This window comes from Giraffa tippelskirchi, chromosome 4 (genome assembly GCF_054371585.1).
Source record: "Giraffa tippelskirchi isolate mGirTip1 chromosome 4, T2T-mGirTip1v1.2.pri, whole genome shotgun sequence".
NCBI lineage: Eukaryota > Metazoa > Chordata > Mammalia > Artiodactyla > Giraffidae > Giraffa > Giraffa tippelskirchi.
In genome coordinates, this window is record NC_137278.1 from 12,297,325 (window position 1) to 12,311,186 (window position 13,862).

Sequence of the window (13,862 nt, forward strand, 5' to 3'; positions counted from 1 at the left end):
TGCCTCTCACATATACCAGGAGCCTCGCCCTGCTCCACACGGAAGCCCTTCTCTACTCTGTTGGGAAAAGCACAGTCTTGTCAGCTGAACAGATCCAGGTTTGAGCCCAGCTCTACCACTGACCAGAGAGTGACCCCAGCATGTGAATGCCTTTTCTGGGCCTCAGTTTCCTCATTATCAGCCCCTCTGATAATGAGCTGAAGCAAGTTCTCTTTATTCTGCTTCTCAGAGATCCAGGCAGCACCAAGCAGAGAACAGGAGGACCCCAAGGCTCCCCAGCCCCCTGGGTCTCTGGATATACAGACACAAACACCCACATTTTTACAGTGAACTCTGGGGTCAGAAGGGTGCCTTTCTGAGCTCCCATTCTAAGCCCTACTTCTGCTTCATTGACTACACTAAAGCCTTTGACTGTGTGTGAATTCTTAAAGAGATGGGAGTACTAGACCACCTTACCTGCCTCCTGAGAAACCTGTATGCAGGTCAAGAAGCAACAGTTAGAACTGGACATGGAACAACAGAATGATTCAAAATTGGGAAAGGAGTATGTCAAGGCTGCTTATTTAACTTACATGCAGAGTACATCATGTGAAATGCCGGGTTGGATGAATCACAAGCCAGAATCAAGATTGCCAGGATAAATATTGACAACCTCAGATAATGCAGATGATACCACTCTAATGACAGAAAGCAAAGAGGAACTAAAGAGCCTGTTGATGAGGATGAAAGAAGAGAGTGAAAAAGCTGGCTTAAAACAACATTCAAAAAACTAAGATCATGGCATCAGCTCCCATCACTTCATGGCAAATAGATAGGGAAAAAGTAGAAACAGTGGCAGATTTTATTTTCTTGGGCTTCAGAATCACTGCAGACAGTGACTGCAGCCATAAAATTACAAGATGCTTGCTCCTTGGAAGAAAAGCTATGACCAACCTAGACAGCGTATTAAAAAGCAGAGACATTACTTTGCTGACAAAGGTCTGTCTAGTCTAAGTGATGGTTTTTCCAGTAGTCATGTACCAATGTGAGAGTTGGACTATAAGGAAAGCTGAGCACTGATGAACTGATGCTTTTGAACTGTGGTGTTGAAGAAGTCTCTTGAGACTCCCTTGGTCTGCAAGGAGATCCAACCAGTCAATCTTAAACGAAATCAACCCTGAATATTCATTGGTAGGACTGATGCTGATGAAACTGAAACTCCAATATTTTGCCCACCTGATGGGAAGCGCCACCTCATTGGAAAAGACCCTGATGCTGGGAAATATTGAGCGCAGGATGAAAAGGAGGTGACAGAGGATGAGATGGCTGGATGGCATCACCGACTCAATGGACATGAGTTTGAGCAAACTCTGGGAGATACTGAAAGACAGGGAAGACTGGCGTGCTGCAGTCTTTGGGGTCGCAAAGAGTCAGACAGGACTTAGCGACTGAACAATTCCAACCCCCGCCCTCGCCCCACGCCCGGGTACTGCAGCCGCCACGCGCCACCTTGTGGCCAGAATGGGGAGTGTCCTGCGAGGTCTGGAGGTCACCGAGGCGGGCGATGAGGACGCTGAGGGAGGGATGCGAGAACTAAACACACCGGCAGAGAGAGCCCGAGTGAGCAGGAAGGAAGGGCCTGAGAGTGGGCGGCGGGCGGTAGGCAGGACCGAGGTTACAGGCGGCCGACCGTCGTGACGCAATCCCCGGCCTGGATCTGGAGAAGAGCCGGTAGGAGTAGGCCAGCCCCTCTGAGAGGATGGTCCCTCAGGAGAGTCCATTTCCCCCATCCTCCCGACCCGGGGGTGGGACTGAGGAAGGGAGAAGGAAGCCAACATGACCTAATTTTATCCCCTCAAGGACACTGCAAGGTCAGCATTGACCCCATTTTACGAATGAAGCAACTGAGACTCGGAGAGGTGAGACTGGCCTCTCAGGGTCCCTCGGCTAATCAGTGCAGGGGCGGGATGCGAACTGAGGACAACCTGTCATCGACCCTTTCCCCTCCCCATATTTAATGGGGTAGTAGTAGGGTGACTACTTGCACTCCACTCAGCTCAAGAATTATTTGCTGCCTGCTCCCTGGTCAGAGGGCTGCCCTTGTAGCTCAGTTGGTAAAGAATCTGCCTGCAGTGCAGGAGACCGGGGTTCGATCCCTGGGTCGGGAAGATTCCCCTGGAGATGGAAATGGTAACCCACTCCAGCATTCTTGCCTGGAGAAATCTCATGGACAGAGGAGCCTGGTGGGCTGAAATCCATGGGGTTGCAAAGAGTCAGGCACGACTGAGCGACTAACACTTACACTCCCTTACCCTGGTCAGAGGCACCCAGTCCTGGGGTGGGTGCCCACAAACCGCCCGGCGATGTGGCCATAAAGCTTAGTGGTCGGTAGCTCCTACTTTAGTGTCTTCCCTAGTGGCTCGGTGGTAAAGAATCTGCCTGCTGTCGCAGGAGATACAGGTTCAATCCCTGGGTCAGGAAGATTCCCCTGGAGTAGGAAATGGCAACCCGGTCCAGTATTCTTTTCTGGGAAATCCCATGGACAGAGCAGCCGGGTGGGCTGCAGCCCTTGGGGTCACAAAGAGTTGGACATAACTGAGCTCCTCCTTTGGCCTCAAGCCCCATTCATTTCAACCCTGATTTTGCCCTATACCCTGAGGCAAGACTTTGTTGGTCTGTTTTTACTTTTGTGAACCTTGGTTTCCCCATCTGTAAACTGGGGTAATACTAGTGTCTACTTCCGAGCTCGGTGAAGAGAGGGCTACTGCCCGCAGGGCAGGTGGGGGAGGGGTGGTGACCTCTTCCAAGGTGACCTCTGCCCTGGTCGCCCCCACCAGGGCACTGCGTCTCCCTTCCCAAGGGCTGCGTGGTTACTGTCTGCCTCCCACCCTGCACCCCTCTGCCTTGCTGATGCCTGTGGCCCTCCTCACGGCTCTGTCGCCACCCCCACGCTGGGGGGCAGCTGGAGGCGCAGGGCTCCCTGCTCTTTCCTCCAGCCCTGGGTGCACTTCCGACCGCAGCTCTGGTGAAGGCACTCTCTGCTCAGGTAACCCTGGTCTCTTTGTGGCCAAGTGTGGGGCCACCTTCAGCCCTGACCTCACTGGGTCTCTCCAAAGCCTTCCTCACTGTCAACCACTCCCTCCATCTTGGAACTCTCTCCCCTGCTTCCCTCCTACCCGCCTGGCTGTTCCTTGCTCCATTTCACCCCACAGAATGTTGGGGTGTGTCTGGGTCTGCTCCCAGCCCCCTGCCTGTCTCAAACAACCCTCCACTGGTGAGTTCCTGAGCAGCCCAGTTCTCTCCCAAGCTCTCTACCTGTGGTTCTTAACCTTGTTTCAACTCCCCCTTGATAACAAATGTCTCCTAACACCCCTTATTATCCCAAAATGAAATGACTTGCATGTGCCTGCAGTTCCTCAGCAGAAAATGATCCCAGTGCCCCGACTGAAATATCCGAGGGAGCCCTTGTAGGCTGGTGATGAAGTCTACAGACACTGGTTCAAATCCTGGCTTCTCCACTTCTCAGCTGTGTGACCTTAGGTAAGTTGCTTAACTTCTCTGTACTCAGTTAGCTCCCCAGTCAAAAAAGTTTTTTTTTCCTTATGCAGCACTTGACTGCATAGAGTTGTTATCAGAATTAAATAAGTAATTATTCATGAAGCATTTAAAACAGTGCTTGGCACATATTAAGAGCAGAATGAGTGTTGGTTAAATTTAAGATGATAGATCTTTCTAGTTGTAAATACTCTTAATTGATTTACACTGGAAGATGTGATAAAATAATGAGAAGCTTGTGCCTACACACAGAACCCCCCTGCATGCAACAGCCCCAACATGCAGACCTATGTAGTATGATGTATTAGCAACTCAAATACCACAAGTACTGTTGACATTAAGTAGGTAATTTTCCCAAATGGTGACAACTCTGGGTAAGGTTCTGAACAAAATAAAGAGCAATCTTCCTTCAATTTACATGAAAGTTGTATTTATGGCAAATTCAGTGTATGTTAAAACTCAGCATTTTTGTGCAAGCTAGACCTGGGTCCTGGGCTCAGACACTTAGAAACAGGTATTTTTCCTCCACCTAAATGTCTGGCCAGACACTCGAAAGTCACAGTCTCGAGGGACATCCTCCGAGGTGGGGACTGTCCTGCACATCGCAGGGCAGCCAGCATCCAGGGCCCACCCACCAAACGCCAGCGGGGATCCCAGTCATCACGACAACTGAACGTGTCTCCAGAAATTCCCGAAACGGCACCTAGAAGGTTCCTGAGTTCTCCACCAGCTGCCAGTGGGACTTTTCCAAATCCCAAGTCGTTGGCTGCAGTTACCCCCTGGCCAAGTTCAAATTCCTGGACCAGATGCCCTAATCCTCAACAGGCAGCTGCCTGCTTCCTTCCCCAGAGGAGAACCCTCACCACCAGCTCCACCTGCCCCCTCCCCTGACCTCCAACTGAACACACACACACACACTCACTCACACTCCCCAGCTTTGCTCCCAGGGTCTGCTCCCTAGAAAGCCCACCCTGGTTGAATGCTGAGCTGACACCTGGCTGATTCTTTTTTTTTTTTTTTAATTATTTATTTAATTGGCTGTACTGAGTCTCAGTTGTGGCATGCGGAATCTTTAGCTGCTGGCATGCAAGACTTTTAGCTGTGGTGTGTGAACTCTCAGTTGCAGCATGTGGGTTCTAGTTCCCTGACCAGGGATCAAACCCAGGCCCCCTGCATAGGGAGTGTGGCATCTTAGCCACTGGACCACCAGGGAGGTCCCCTGGCTGATTCTTTTAACACCCAGTTCTGACATCACTTGCTCAGAGCAGCCTCGGTCTCCCCCAGGCCTGGTCAGGCACACCACACAGCACACCCCATCTGTGCTCCAGCACACCCCACAGCTTCACTCAGAGCCCCAGCATTGAGCAGCCATGCCCTGCTCCAGTTTCCAGCAAGATGTCTGTGCTCTCCTGAGGAAGAGCATGTAGTAGGTGGTTAATACACAAGTGAGACCCAGTTGGCCTTTGCCCCTGGGGAACTCACCTCCAGTAGAAAGACATATGCCCAGAGAGTGCTGGGAGGCAGTAGCTCAGAGCCTGGTGGAAGCCCCAGCGACAGAGAGCCTGTTGGAGGGCAGCTTGCTAGAGGAGGTGGGAGATTCCCCAGGGAGAGGGGAGGCAGAAAGCATACCTGGTTGGAGACCCCATGTGGGCAAAGGTCAGGTGTAGGGAAAGGCATCATGCCATTGTACCTTCCAGACGACAGACAGCTGAAATACCACCTGAGGTCAGGATGTAGAATGGTTGTGATCAGAGGCAAGGCTGTTTCATCAGCAGAGGATGGCTGACGCAGAGCTTGTAAGGTGCCAAGGAGGCTGGGCTTTGTCCTGGGGGCACTGGGGAGCCATGGAAAGGGTTAAAGCAGAGGGGTGACACGATCAGGTTTGTATGTGGCAGAGTGCCCTCTGGGAGGTGTGAGGAAGGTGCTCTGCAGGAGGGCAGGAGCAGAAATATTCCAAGGGAAGGTCATGGGGTCTGAATTAGGACAGAGAGGAAGGTAGAGGACAGAGATGAGGGTGGGCATCTGAGCAGCAGGAACAATAGAACGTAATATTTACTGGGGCTGAGAAAGAAGGAGAAGGGCAGAGGTACCCCAGAATCCCATCCTAGTGAACCCCCAGTGATGAATGGATGAGAGTGGAGACAGAAGCTGGCAAGATGGCTCAGGGAGGGTGGTCCAGACAAACCCAGTCCTCTCACCGCCCTGAAGGATGGGCTGCGGGACACTCTTCAGACACTAGAGGGCGCTCCAAGATAGGCCAGACTTCCCTCTCCCACCAGCTGCCAGCTGCCACCCCCTTCTCAAAGGGGGACTGGACCCACCCCCACCCGCTCAGAACAGGTTCTGGAGATACTGCCAGGGCCTGGCCCAAGTCCGGTGGCTCACTGTCTCAGGGCCGTCTCATCCTCCAGCCGCTGGCTTGTAAAGATGGGGGAGCATCTTGGGAGGTAGGAAGGTGAGGACAGAGGTTAAGGGACTATAGGCGAGGAGTGCTGAGAGCCCATCCTGTCTCACTCTGTGCCCGTCCCCTGCTCCCACGGGGAGAAGGGGAGCTGCCGGCCCAAGGTCACACCACTGTCAGAGGCAACACCAATCCCAGCCAGCGCTGCTGCCCCACCTGGGGGAGGGGAACAGAGCAGAGCTCCCCAAGTCAGAGCAGCTCCCGAACTAGAGGAGTACCGGCCACCTGCCCACCCCCACCCTTCCTACAGAAACCTGGCATGGGGGAGGTTTCCGTGAGATGGCACCCCAGGGGCAGAGGGGGGTCCATGGGCAGAGGCCTGGAGGCTGGCAGGTTCCAGGAGGGGCCAAAGAGCAGTGTGGCAGGAGTGCAGAGAGCAAGGGTGGCCCAGAGGTGACCGGGAGGGTGGGGCACCATTCGGGGGCCTGGAGGCCACCAGGGAGCAATGCCAGGACAGCTGGGCATTTGGATGGATCGAAGGATGGCTCTGGCTGCAGGGAAGGGAGTGGCAGAATAACACTTTTTGGAAAAGTGATTGGCCTCTCGAGTTGAGTCTAAATAGTGCAATCTTTTAAATTTTTATGAAAACAAAGAATGAATAACAAATGGAGACACTGAAACAGGAAATCCATTTCCTTTTCAGTCGGATGGAAAGAGCAAATCCAAGCCCAAAATAATGCTAACAGGATTTTAATAACCTGTAACAAAACCTGCCCACAACACCATTAGAGCTCACTTCCAGCCACCTCTTCTGGGCCAGGAGCCCCGAATCAAGGCCTCATAAATAACGAAGCTCCGGTTGCCAGCAATTTAGATGGGGTGCGGTCTAGCTGAGGTCACAGGGCAGAGTTGGACCTGCGGCAAAGACTCCCCACTCCCAAGCTTGGGGCTCTCTCTGTATACTCCTGTGTATGTACACACATCACACACCAAATACACATACACACACACACACACACACATCCCACAGATACACAAATACTTGGACGCATTCAAGATTTCACAGGCTCACAAATTCGCTCACATAGACCTACACCTGCCTGGAGAGACGTATGCAGACGTCCCCACAATGCCACCCAGAGCACCCCAATACATACATGAACATGCTCACTCTCATACACGGGTGCTCATACACGTACATCTGATCCTTCCAGATCTGAAGCTCAAATATGTACAGACACCTGCATGGAACACACACACACCCTGCAAATAGCTACAGATAGACACAAGATTCAGAAATACCCTCAGTGCACATCTATGATACGAACATGCCACTCACATATAACAGACACATGCACTCCCATTCATTCACACACACACACACACACACACACACACACACACACACACAGCCCTGTGGCCACAGGCTGACACTCTGGGCTGAACAGCTACATCCCCTTGCTCACATCCAGGTCAGTGTGGCTTGTGCAGAGACCCCACCACATGCCTCAGCAAGGGCCTGGGAATCTGAGATGGGCGAAGTGCTGCCCGCTGTGGGAGGCCACGCCCTTCAGAAGAGCAGAGTGGTTCATAGCAAGTGGGCAGGTAGCTCAGGGGGGCCACGATGTCCCCCCAGCCCCAGCTGAGCCCCCACCCCCTCCTCACCCCATGGGAGTGCATGAGTGGGGGTGTTCCAGTGTGTCTTATGGGGGCAAGGCAAGGCAATGCAAGGATGGAAGGAGAAAGCTCATCTACTGCCTGGGGTTTATATGTATATATATAAATCATTGCTTTATTTTTTAATATTTTATTTATTTATTTGGCTGTGCTGGATCTTAGTTGTGGCATATGGAATCTTCCCAGACCAGGGATCAAAACGGGGAGCCCCGCGTTAGGAGCACAAGTCTTAGCCACTGGACCACCAGGGAAGTCCCCTTTGTCTGATGTTTAATGAGGACCTTCTGTGAATCAAGCAAAACCAAAACATAGGCTCTGCCCCGAGAAGTGCCACCCAGGGGCGAGCAGGCACACCCACAGCTGAACAGTTACATCACAGTTGTGACAGTGGCTGCGAGCTCTGGAGAAACCTGGATTCCATCTGGGACTGTGGGACCCTGAGAAAGATTCACATCTCTCTCTGAGCCTCAGCCTTCTCATCTGAGAAACGGGGACTATGATCTTCCTGACCACCTGCTAGATTTGTTATTAGAATCAAATTTAATAGCAGGTGATGGGAGAAAGGACAAGTTTCAGTAAAGTAAGAGTTGGACGTTCATTGGACACCAGCTGTGTGCCAGGTCCATGATATGGGAATGTGGTTAAGTGCGCAGGCCCTGCGGGTTCAAATCCCTGCCTTTCCGGGACTAGCTGTGTGAGCTTGAGCAGGTTACTTAACCTCTCTGAGCTCCTACTTTCTCATCTGTACCATAGGAATAGTGCCTGTAAGGTTTTTGGCATGAGGCTCAGCACAGAGCCGATGGTCAATTAAGTGAGTTCCTGTTATGTATAAGCTTCCCTTTATTCGATCACCTACTAGCACCTACTATGAGCCAGACATTATTTGAAGCAATCTCCAAATTCTGCCTCATTTTATCCTTCTAACAACTCTATTATCCCTGTTTTACAACTGAGGAAACTGAAGCACATAGAGGTGAAGTCACAGCTGGTAGGAGGCAGAACTAGAACTGGAGCCCAGGTCTACATGTGCATGTGTGTGAAGCTGCTTCAGTCATGTCCGACTCTTTGTGACTATATGGGCTATAGTCCACCAGGCTCCTCTGTCCATGGGATTCTCCAGGCAAGAATACTGGAGTGGGTTGCCATTCCCTCCTCCAGGGGATTGACCTACAGATCAAACCTGCGTCTCTTATGTCTCCTGCTTTGGCAGATGGGTTCTTTACCACTAGTGCCACCTGGGAAGCCCCATGCAGGTCTATAGGCCTTTCTAAATCCATCCACAAGGTATGCACTTTCCTCTTGTAGTTCAAAGTCGCCCTCCCCTTTCCCCAGCAGCAGCCCCTGTTAAATAAATCATCCAGCGTTCCCAGACTTGGTTTCAAATGAATTATTCACATTGTAAGGCCTGCAAACCGCTGGCTGGGCCTCATTATCCAAGAAGGGCCGCCGGCCCGCAAGATGCCACTCCCTCCCCTGGGCATGGGTCCTGGTGGGCCAGCCAGAGGCAGCAGAGTTGGCGGACTAAGAATGGGGTGGAGAACCTCTCCTCCCCCCATCCCCAGCCTTTGCTTTCTAACAAGCTCACAGTCTGGTGTTGTCAAGAGAACGTGAGCTCTGGACTCAGAAGTCCTGGGCCCCAGGCCTGGCTCTGCTCTGGGCAGCTCTGTGACCTCAGGCAGGTGGCCGACCCTCTCTGGGCCTCTGGGGGAGGCTGACCAGATGCTTCCGCTTACTTTCTCTTCCTCCTCCACGTGTGAGCTGAGGCCTCTGCTGCCCAGCCCAGGCCCTGTCCTAGAAGCCAGGGACAGAGAGCCTGTCCGTGGAGACGTCCAGTCTCTGTGTATCATTCTTCTATTCTCAGGATCTGGCTGAGACCCTGGTCTGAGCCAGAGCCCCGAAGCTGGTTGTAAGGGGTCCTGGGGGCTCCAGAGTTCCCCTCAGGCCAATTACCCACCTCAGCTGCTGAGACCATTGGCAGCTGTTGGTTCACTGAGTTAATGCCCCCTGCCCGGGGCAGCTGGAGGCCAGTGCCTGACTGTTGGGGAGCTGCAAAGGCCCAGCTCCCTCACCCCAACTGGGACAATGCAGAAGGACCGTCACAGCCCCAGGGAACCCCACAGGGGCCTCTCTTGCAAGCTTCTCCCTCTGCCCAGTCCTGCCTTCCCACTTCTTTCCAGGTGGACACACCCCAGTAAACCTGCAGCTCAGAGTCGCTTTCCGGGACTGCAGTCTAAGGTTCTCGTCACAGTCAGAGCCCAAACTTGGCACTCATTGAGATCCAGTCCAGGTCACCAGCTGGACTCAATACTGCTTACAGGCAGAGCCTATGTTCAGCTCTGGTGCGTGCTCTGATCCTAGTCCCAGACTGAGCCTCGGTGTCAGCCACAGGCTGAGCCCTGACTCGAACCACAGACTGAGCCCCAGTCCTGGTCCCAGACTGAGGCCGGAGCCTGGCCGCAGGCTGAGCCCAAGTAGCTCATAGAAATCAGAGGACACTTAAGACAGAACTAAGGGAGAGTAAGTGGAAGGTATTAATGGAAGGGACGGGAGTCTGACTGAGACTGAGAGTAGGAGCAGAGTAAACCTCACTGGAGGAGACTGGCTGATGACCCCATCAGCCATGCCTGCAGGGTCACAGAATCTCACTTCCCAGGGAGGTGTTTCCAAAAACAGCTAACTGGGACCTACTTCTTTTTACTATTTGTTTACTTGGCTGGATCCTGAGCTGGCTGTGTTGCGGCGCTCAGGATCTTTGATCTTCATTGCGACTTGTGCGATTTTTAGTTGTGGCGTATGGGATCTAGTTCTCTGACCAGGGATCAAACCCGGGACACCTGCATTGGGAACACAGAGTCTTAGCCACTGGACCACCAGGGAAGTCCCTAACAGAGATCTTCTTTATGGAACATCAATACAAACTGGGAACAAGAAGCATCATCATAGCTGCCGTTTCTCAAGCAGGGAGAGCCCCGGGCACCACGGCATGACCCTACTGTCTCCTCGGAGCCACCCAGTGGGCCTCTCTTGTCACCCATTTAACAAAGGAGGAAGCCTCATCCATGGCAGAACCATTCAGACCCTGGACCGTTCTGTGCTTCTGTGGTGTCTAGACTCAAGCAGAGGCTGGTCTCCCAAAGAAACACCATCCAGGGACTTCCACCCCCCACCGTGGGTCACCTGAACCAGCTACTGACCAAGTCCCCATGCCTGCAGGGCAGCAAGGCAGTGAGGAACAGAGCAGTGGGCGGCCCTTGAGTCCGTGTAACTGCAGTCAGCCCCGGCTCCAGGCAGCATGCTGCTCCTCTCAGGGCCCTCCAATTCATATGCTCTGATTCCCACACCATCCTCTCAAGGTCGGCACAATGGTGGTAGGCACAGCACAGGTGAGGAAACAGCTCGAGCAGGGGATGAAGCTTGCCCAGACCTGCAGAGCTGGGATTCACCTTGAGAATTCCTGACGCTTGTTCTCCTGTCCTCTGTTCATCTGTATGGAAGAGCAAAGCCCGTAGCTAACAGACGGAATGTTTGGATCCCCCAAAATTCATGTGCTGAAACCTAACCCCCCAGTGTGAGTGTATTTAGAGGTGGGGCCTTTGGGAGGTGATAAGGTCTTAAGCGTGAAGCCCTCAAGAATGGGATTACTGCCCTTGTGAAAGAGGCCCCAGGGAGATCCCTCCTCTCGTCTACCTTGTGTTGTTGTTCAGTTGCAAAGTCGTGCCCGACTCTTTGTGACCCCTTGGACTGCAGCACACCAGGCTTCGCTGTCCTTTTCCATCTCCCAGAGTTTGCTCGAGCTCATGTCCGTTGTGTTGATGATACCATCCACCTTGTGAAGTTATAGCAAAAAGATGGCCGAACCAGGCAGAGGGCTCTTACCAGACACTGAATCTGGCAGCACCTTGATCTTGGACTTTTCAACCTCCAGAACTGTGAGAAAAAGGTCTTTTGTTCAAAGCCACCACACCTCCTCCACCAGACATGATGTTCTGTTATAACAGCACGAATGGACTAAGTGGCTAAGGCAGCCACTTTCCCTATCTGCTCACACTGTTGGTCCTTCCATTTGTCTGTCCACCCATCTATCCATGTATCCATGTAGCCATCTATGCATCCATCTATCCATCCACAGCTATGCAGTGAGTATCCTCTATGTACCAGGTGTGGCCTGGGTACTGGGACAGGGTGGGCAGGGCCCACCCTATGTGGCGTGTACAGGCTGGCAAAGGAGCCACGTATTAAACAAACACACCCACCAAAAAACAAATGCATCACCATTGTGTTTAGCGCTGGGAAGAAGCAATCCAAGATGCTGTGAGTGGGTGTAACAGGACTGTCTCTCTAGGGAGTGTTCTCTGGGCCTTGGGGAGCTGGTGGGCGGGAGACCTGCTGAGATAGCCCTGTGGGCTTAGCCTCAGGGCACAGGAGCTCAATAACACCCCAACTGCCAGCTAGTTTGGTGAGGCTGCAGCCAGCCCACCTGGCCCCTCCAGTAGGTGGGCTCCTGGAGGCGTGGCTGCAGCAGGAAGCAAGTCTGGAGGTGAATGGAGGGTGTTGGTCTTCCCCCAGGTTTGCTTTGCAAGCCATGCTACATGGGGCCAGAAGGCACAAAGAACTGCAATCAGAGCTCTAGGAGACAGGAGAGAGGATATTTCAGGAGGAAGGAACTGCATGAACATCCGCCTGGAGGTGAGAAACAGTAGGCGGACCTGGGATGGGGGAGCAAGAGGAAAAAAGGAGGAGGAAACTGGGTATCCGCCCTCAGGGATTCCACAGCACCCTGGGGAGCAAGTCCCACCAGACACCAGAAACAGTACTTGCTGCGGTTGTTGGAAGCTGACTACTGTGAGCCCCAGGAGGGTCACACATGATCTCATTTCCTCCTCCCCAGATTCTTACTGCTAGGTCTCTTTACAGGTGGAAAAACTGAGGTCACGGGCAATTCCCTGGCGATTCAGTGGTTAAGACTCAGTGCTTCTAATGTGGGGGAACTAAGATCCCACATGCTTTGCGGCACAGCCAAAAAATTAAAATTAATGAATTAAAAAAAAAATTAGGTCAGAAGGGGTTCAATCTGCCACCCAAGAGCACAGAGTTAGCAAATAAAGGATTGGCCCGTGCTCTTCCCGCTCCCTTGATGTGCCCAGGTAATTAAGGCAGGAAATCCAGACACAGGATGGGCAAGGCCCATGCGGGCTTCCCCCTTGGTCTTGTCTGCCTCTCCCTCCAAACTGAGAGCTTCTTTACCTCGGTCACCACATGACACGAGGCACAGAATTGGTGCTTAGAAAATACCGTGAATGAAAAATCATCCTAAGAGCTAGACACCAGGTGCTATGTGACCACAAGCCTTTGAGGTGGGTATTATTATTACCCCCAGTTCACAGATGGGGAAACTGAGAGACAGCTGGTAAGTAGGGAAGCCGTGATTCACCAGACAGTAAGCAAGTGCATGAATTAACAAAGTAATTGATGAATAAATGATTATGAGTTAGGATGGGTGAATGCAGGAGAGAAAAGGTAAGTATGTGAAGTTTATTTTTGTTTTTGTTTTATGCAGCACGTTGAGATCTATTAATAGTTCCTTGACTAGGGATGATCAGGCCCCCTGCATTGCGAGTTCAGAGTCTTAGCCACTGGACTGCTAGGGAAGTCTCGAGTAAGGAGGTTTTGAAGGAGAGAAACAGCAGCAAAGCTGAGAGGTTGGTCTTATAGAGTAGAGAGGTGGAGGCCATCACCACTGTTCCACCTCCAGCCCCTTCCCCTCTCTCAAAGAGGTTTGAATCCTTTCCAGGCTATTGCTCAGTAATGGTACTCTCATTCCCCCCACCTCCATCCCACCCCACTTCAGAGCTGGAGGTGAGGCCTGGCAGGTGGGGTCCCTAGTTGGGGGGAAGAAGCTCAGAGGTCAGAAAGGTGGCCTGGATGGGCTCCTAGACTGGAAGAAGAGCCCCAAGTCCTGTACGAAAGGGGCTGTTTGGACCAATCTTTATTCTGAGGGTACCTGCCTGGCATAGGGCAGAAGGAGATGCCCATGACTGCTCACGGCAATGACCGTGAGCCCCTGAGTTGGAAGTCCTGACTGGAGGAGATCTTGGATGACTCACTTTCCTTCCTGAACCCACTTCCTCATAGGCAGCATGGGGACTGGGGACGAGGTGCCCAATCCCCGGGGGATGGTGCGAAGACAGGACGGGACCATGAGAAAGCTTTGCACTGGGGGGTGCAGGCTGTTTTTATAAGCAAGCAGTGT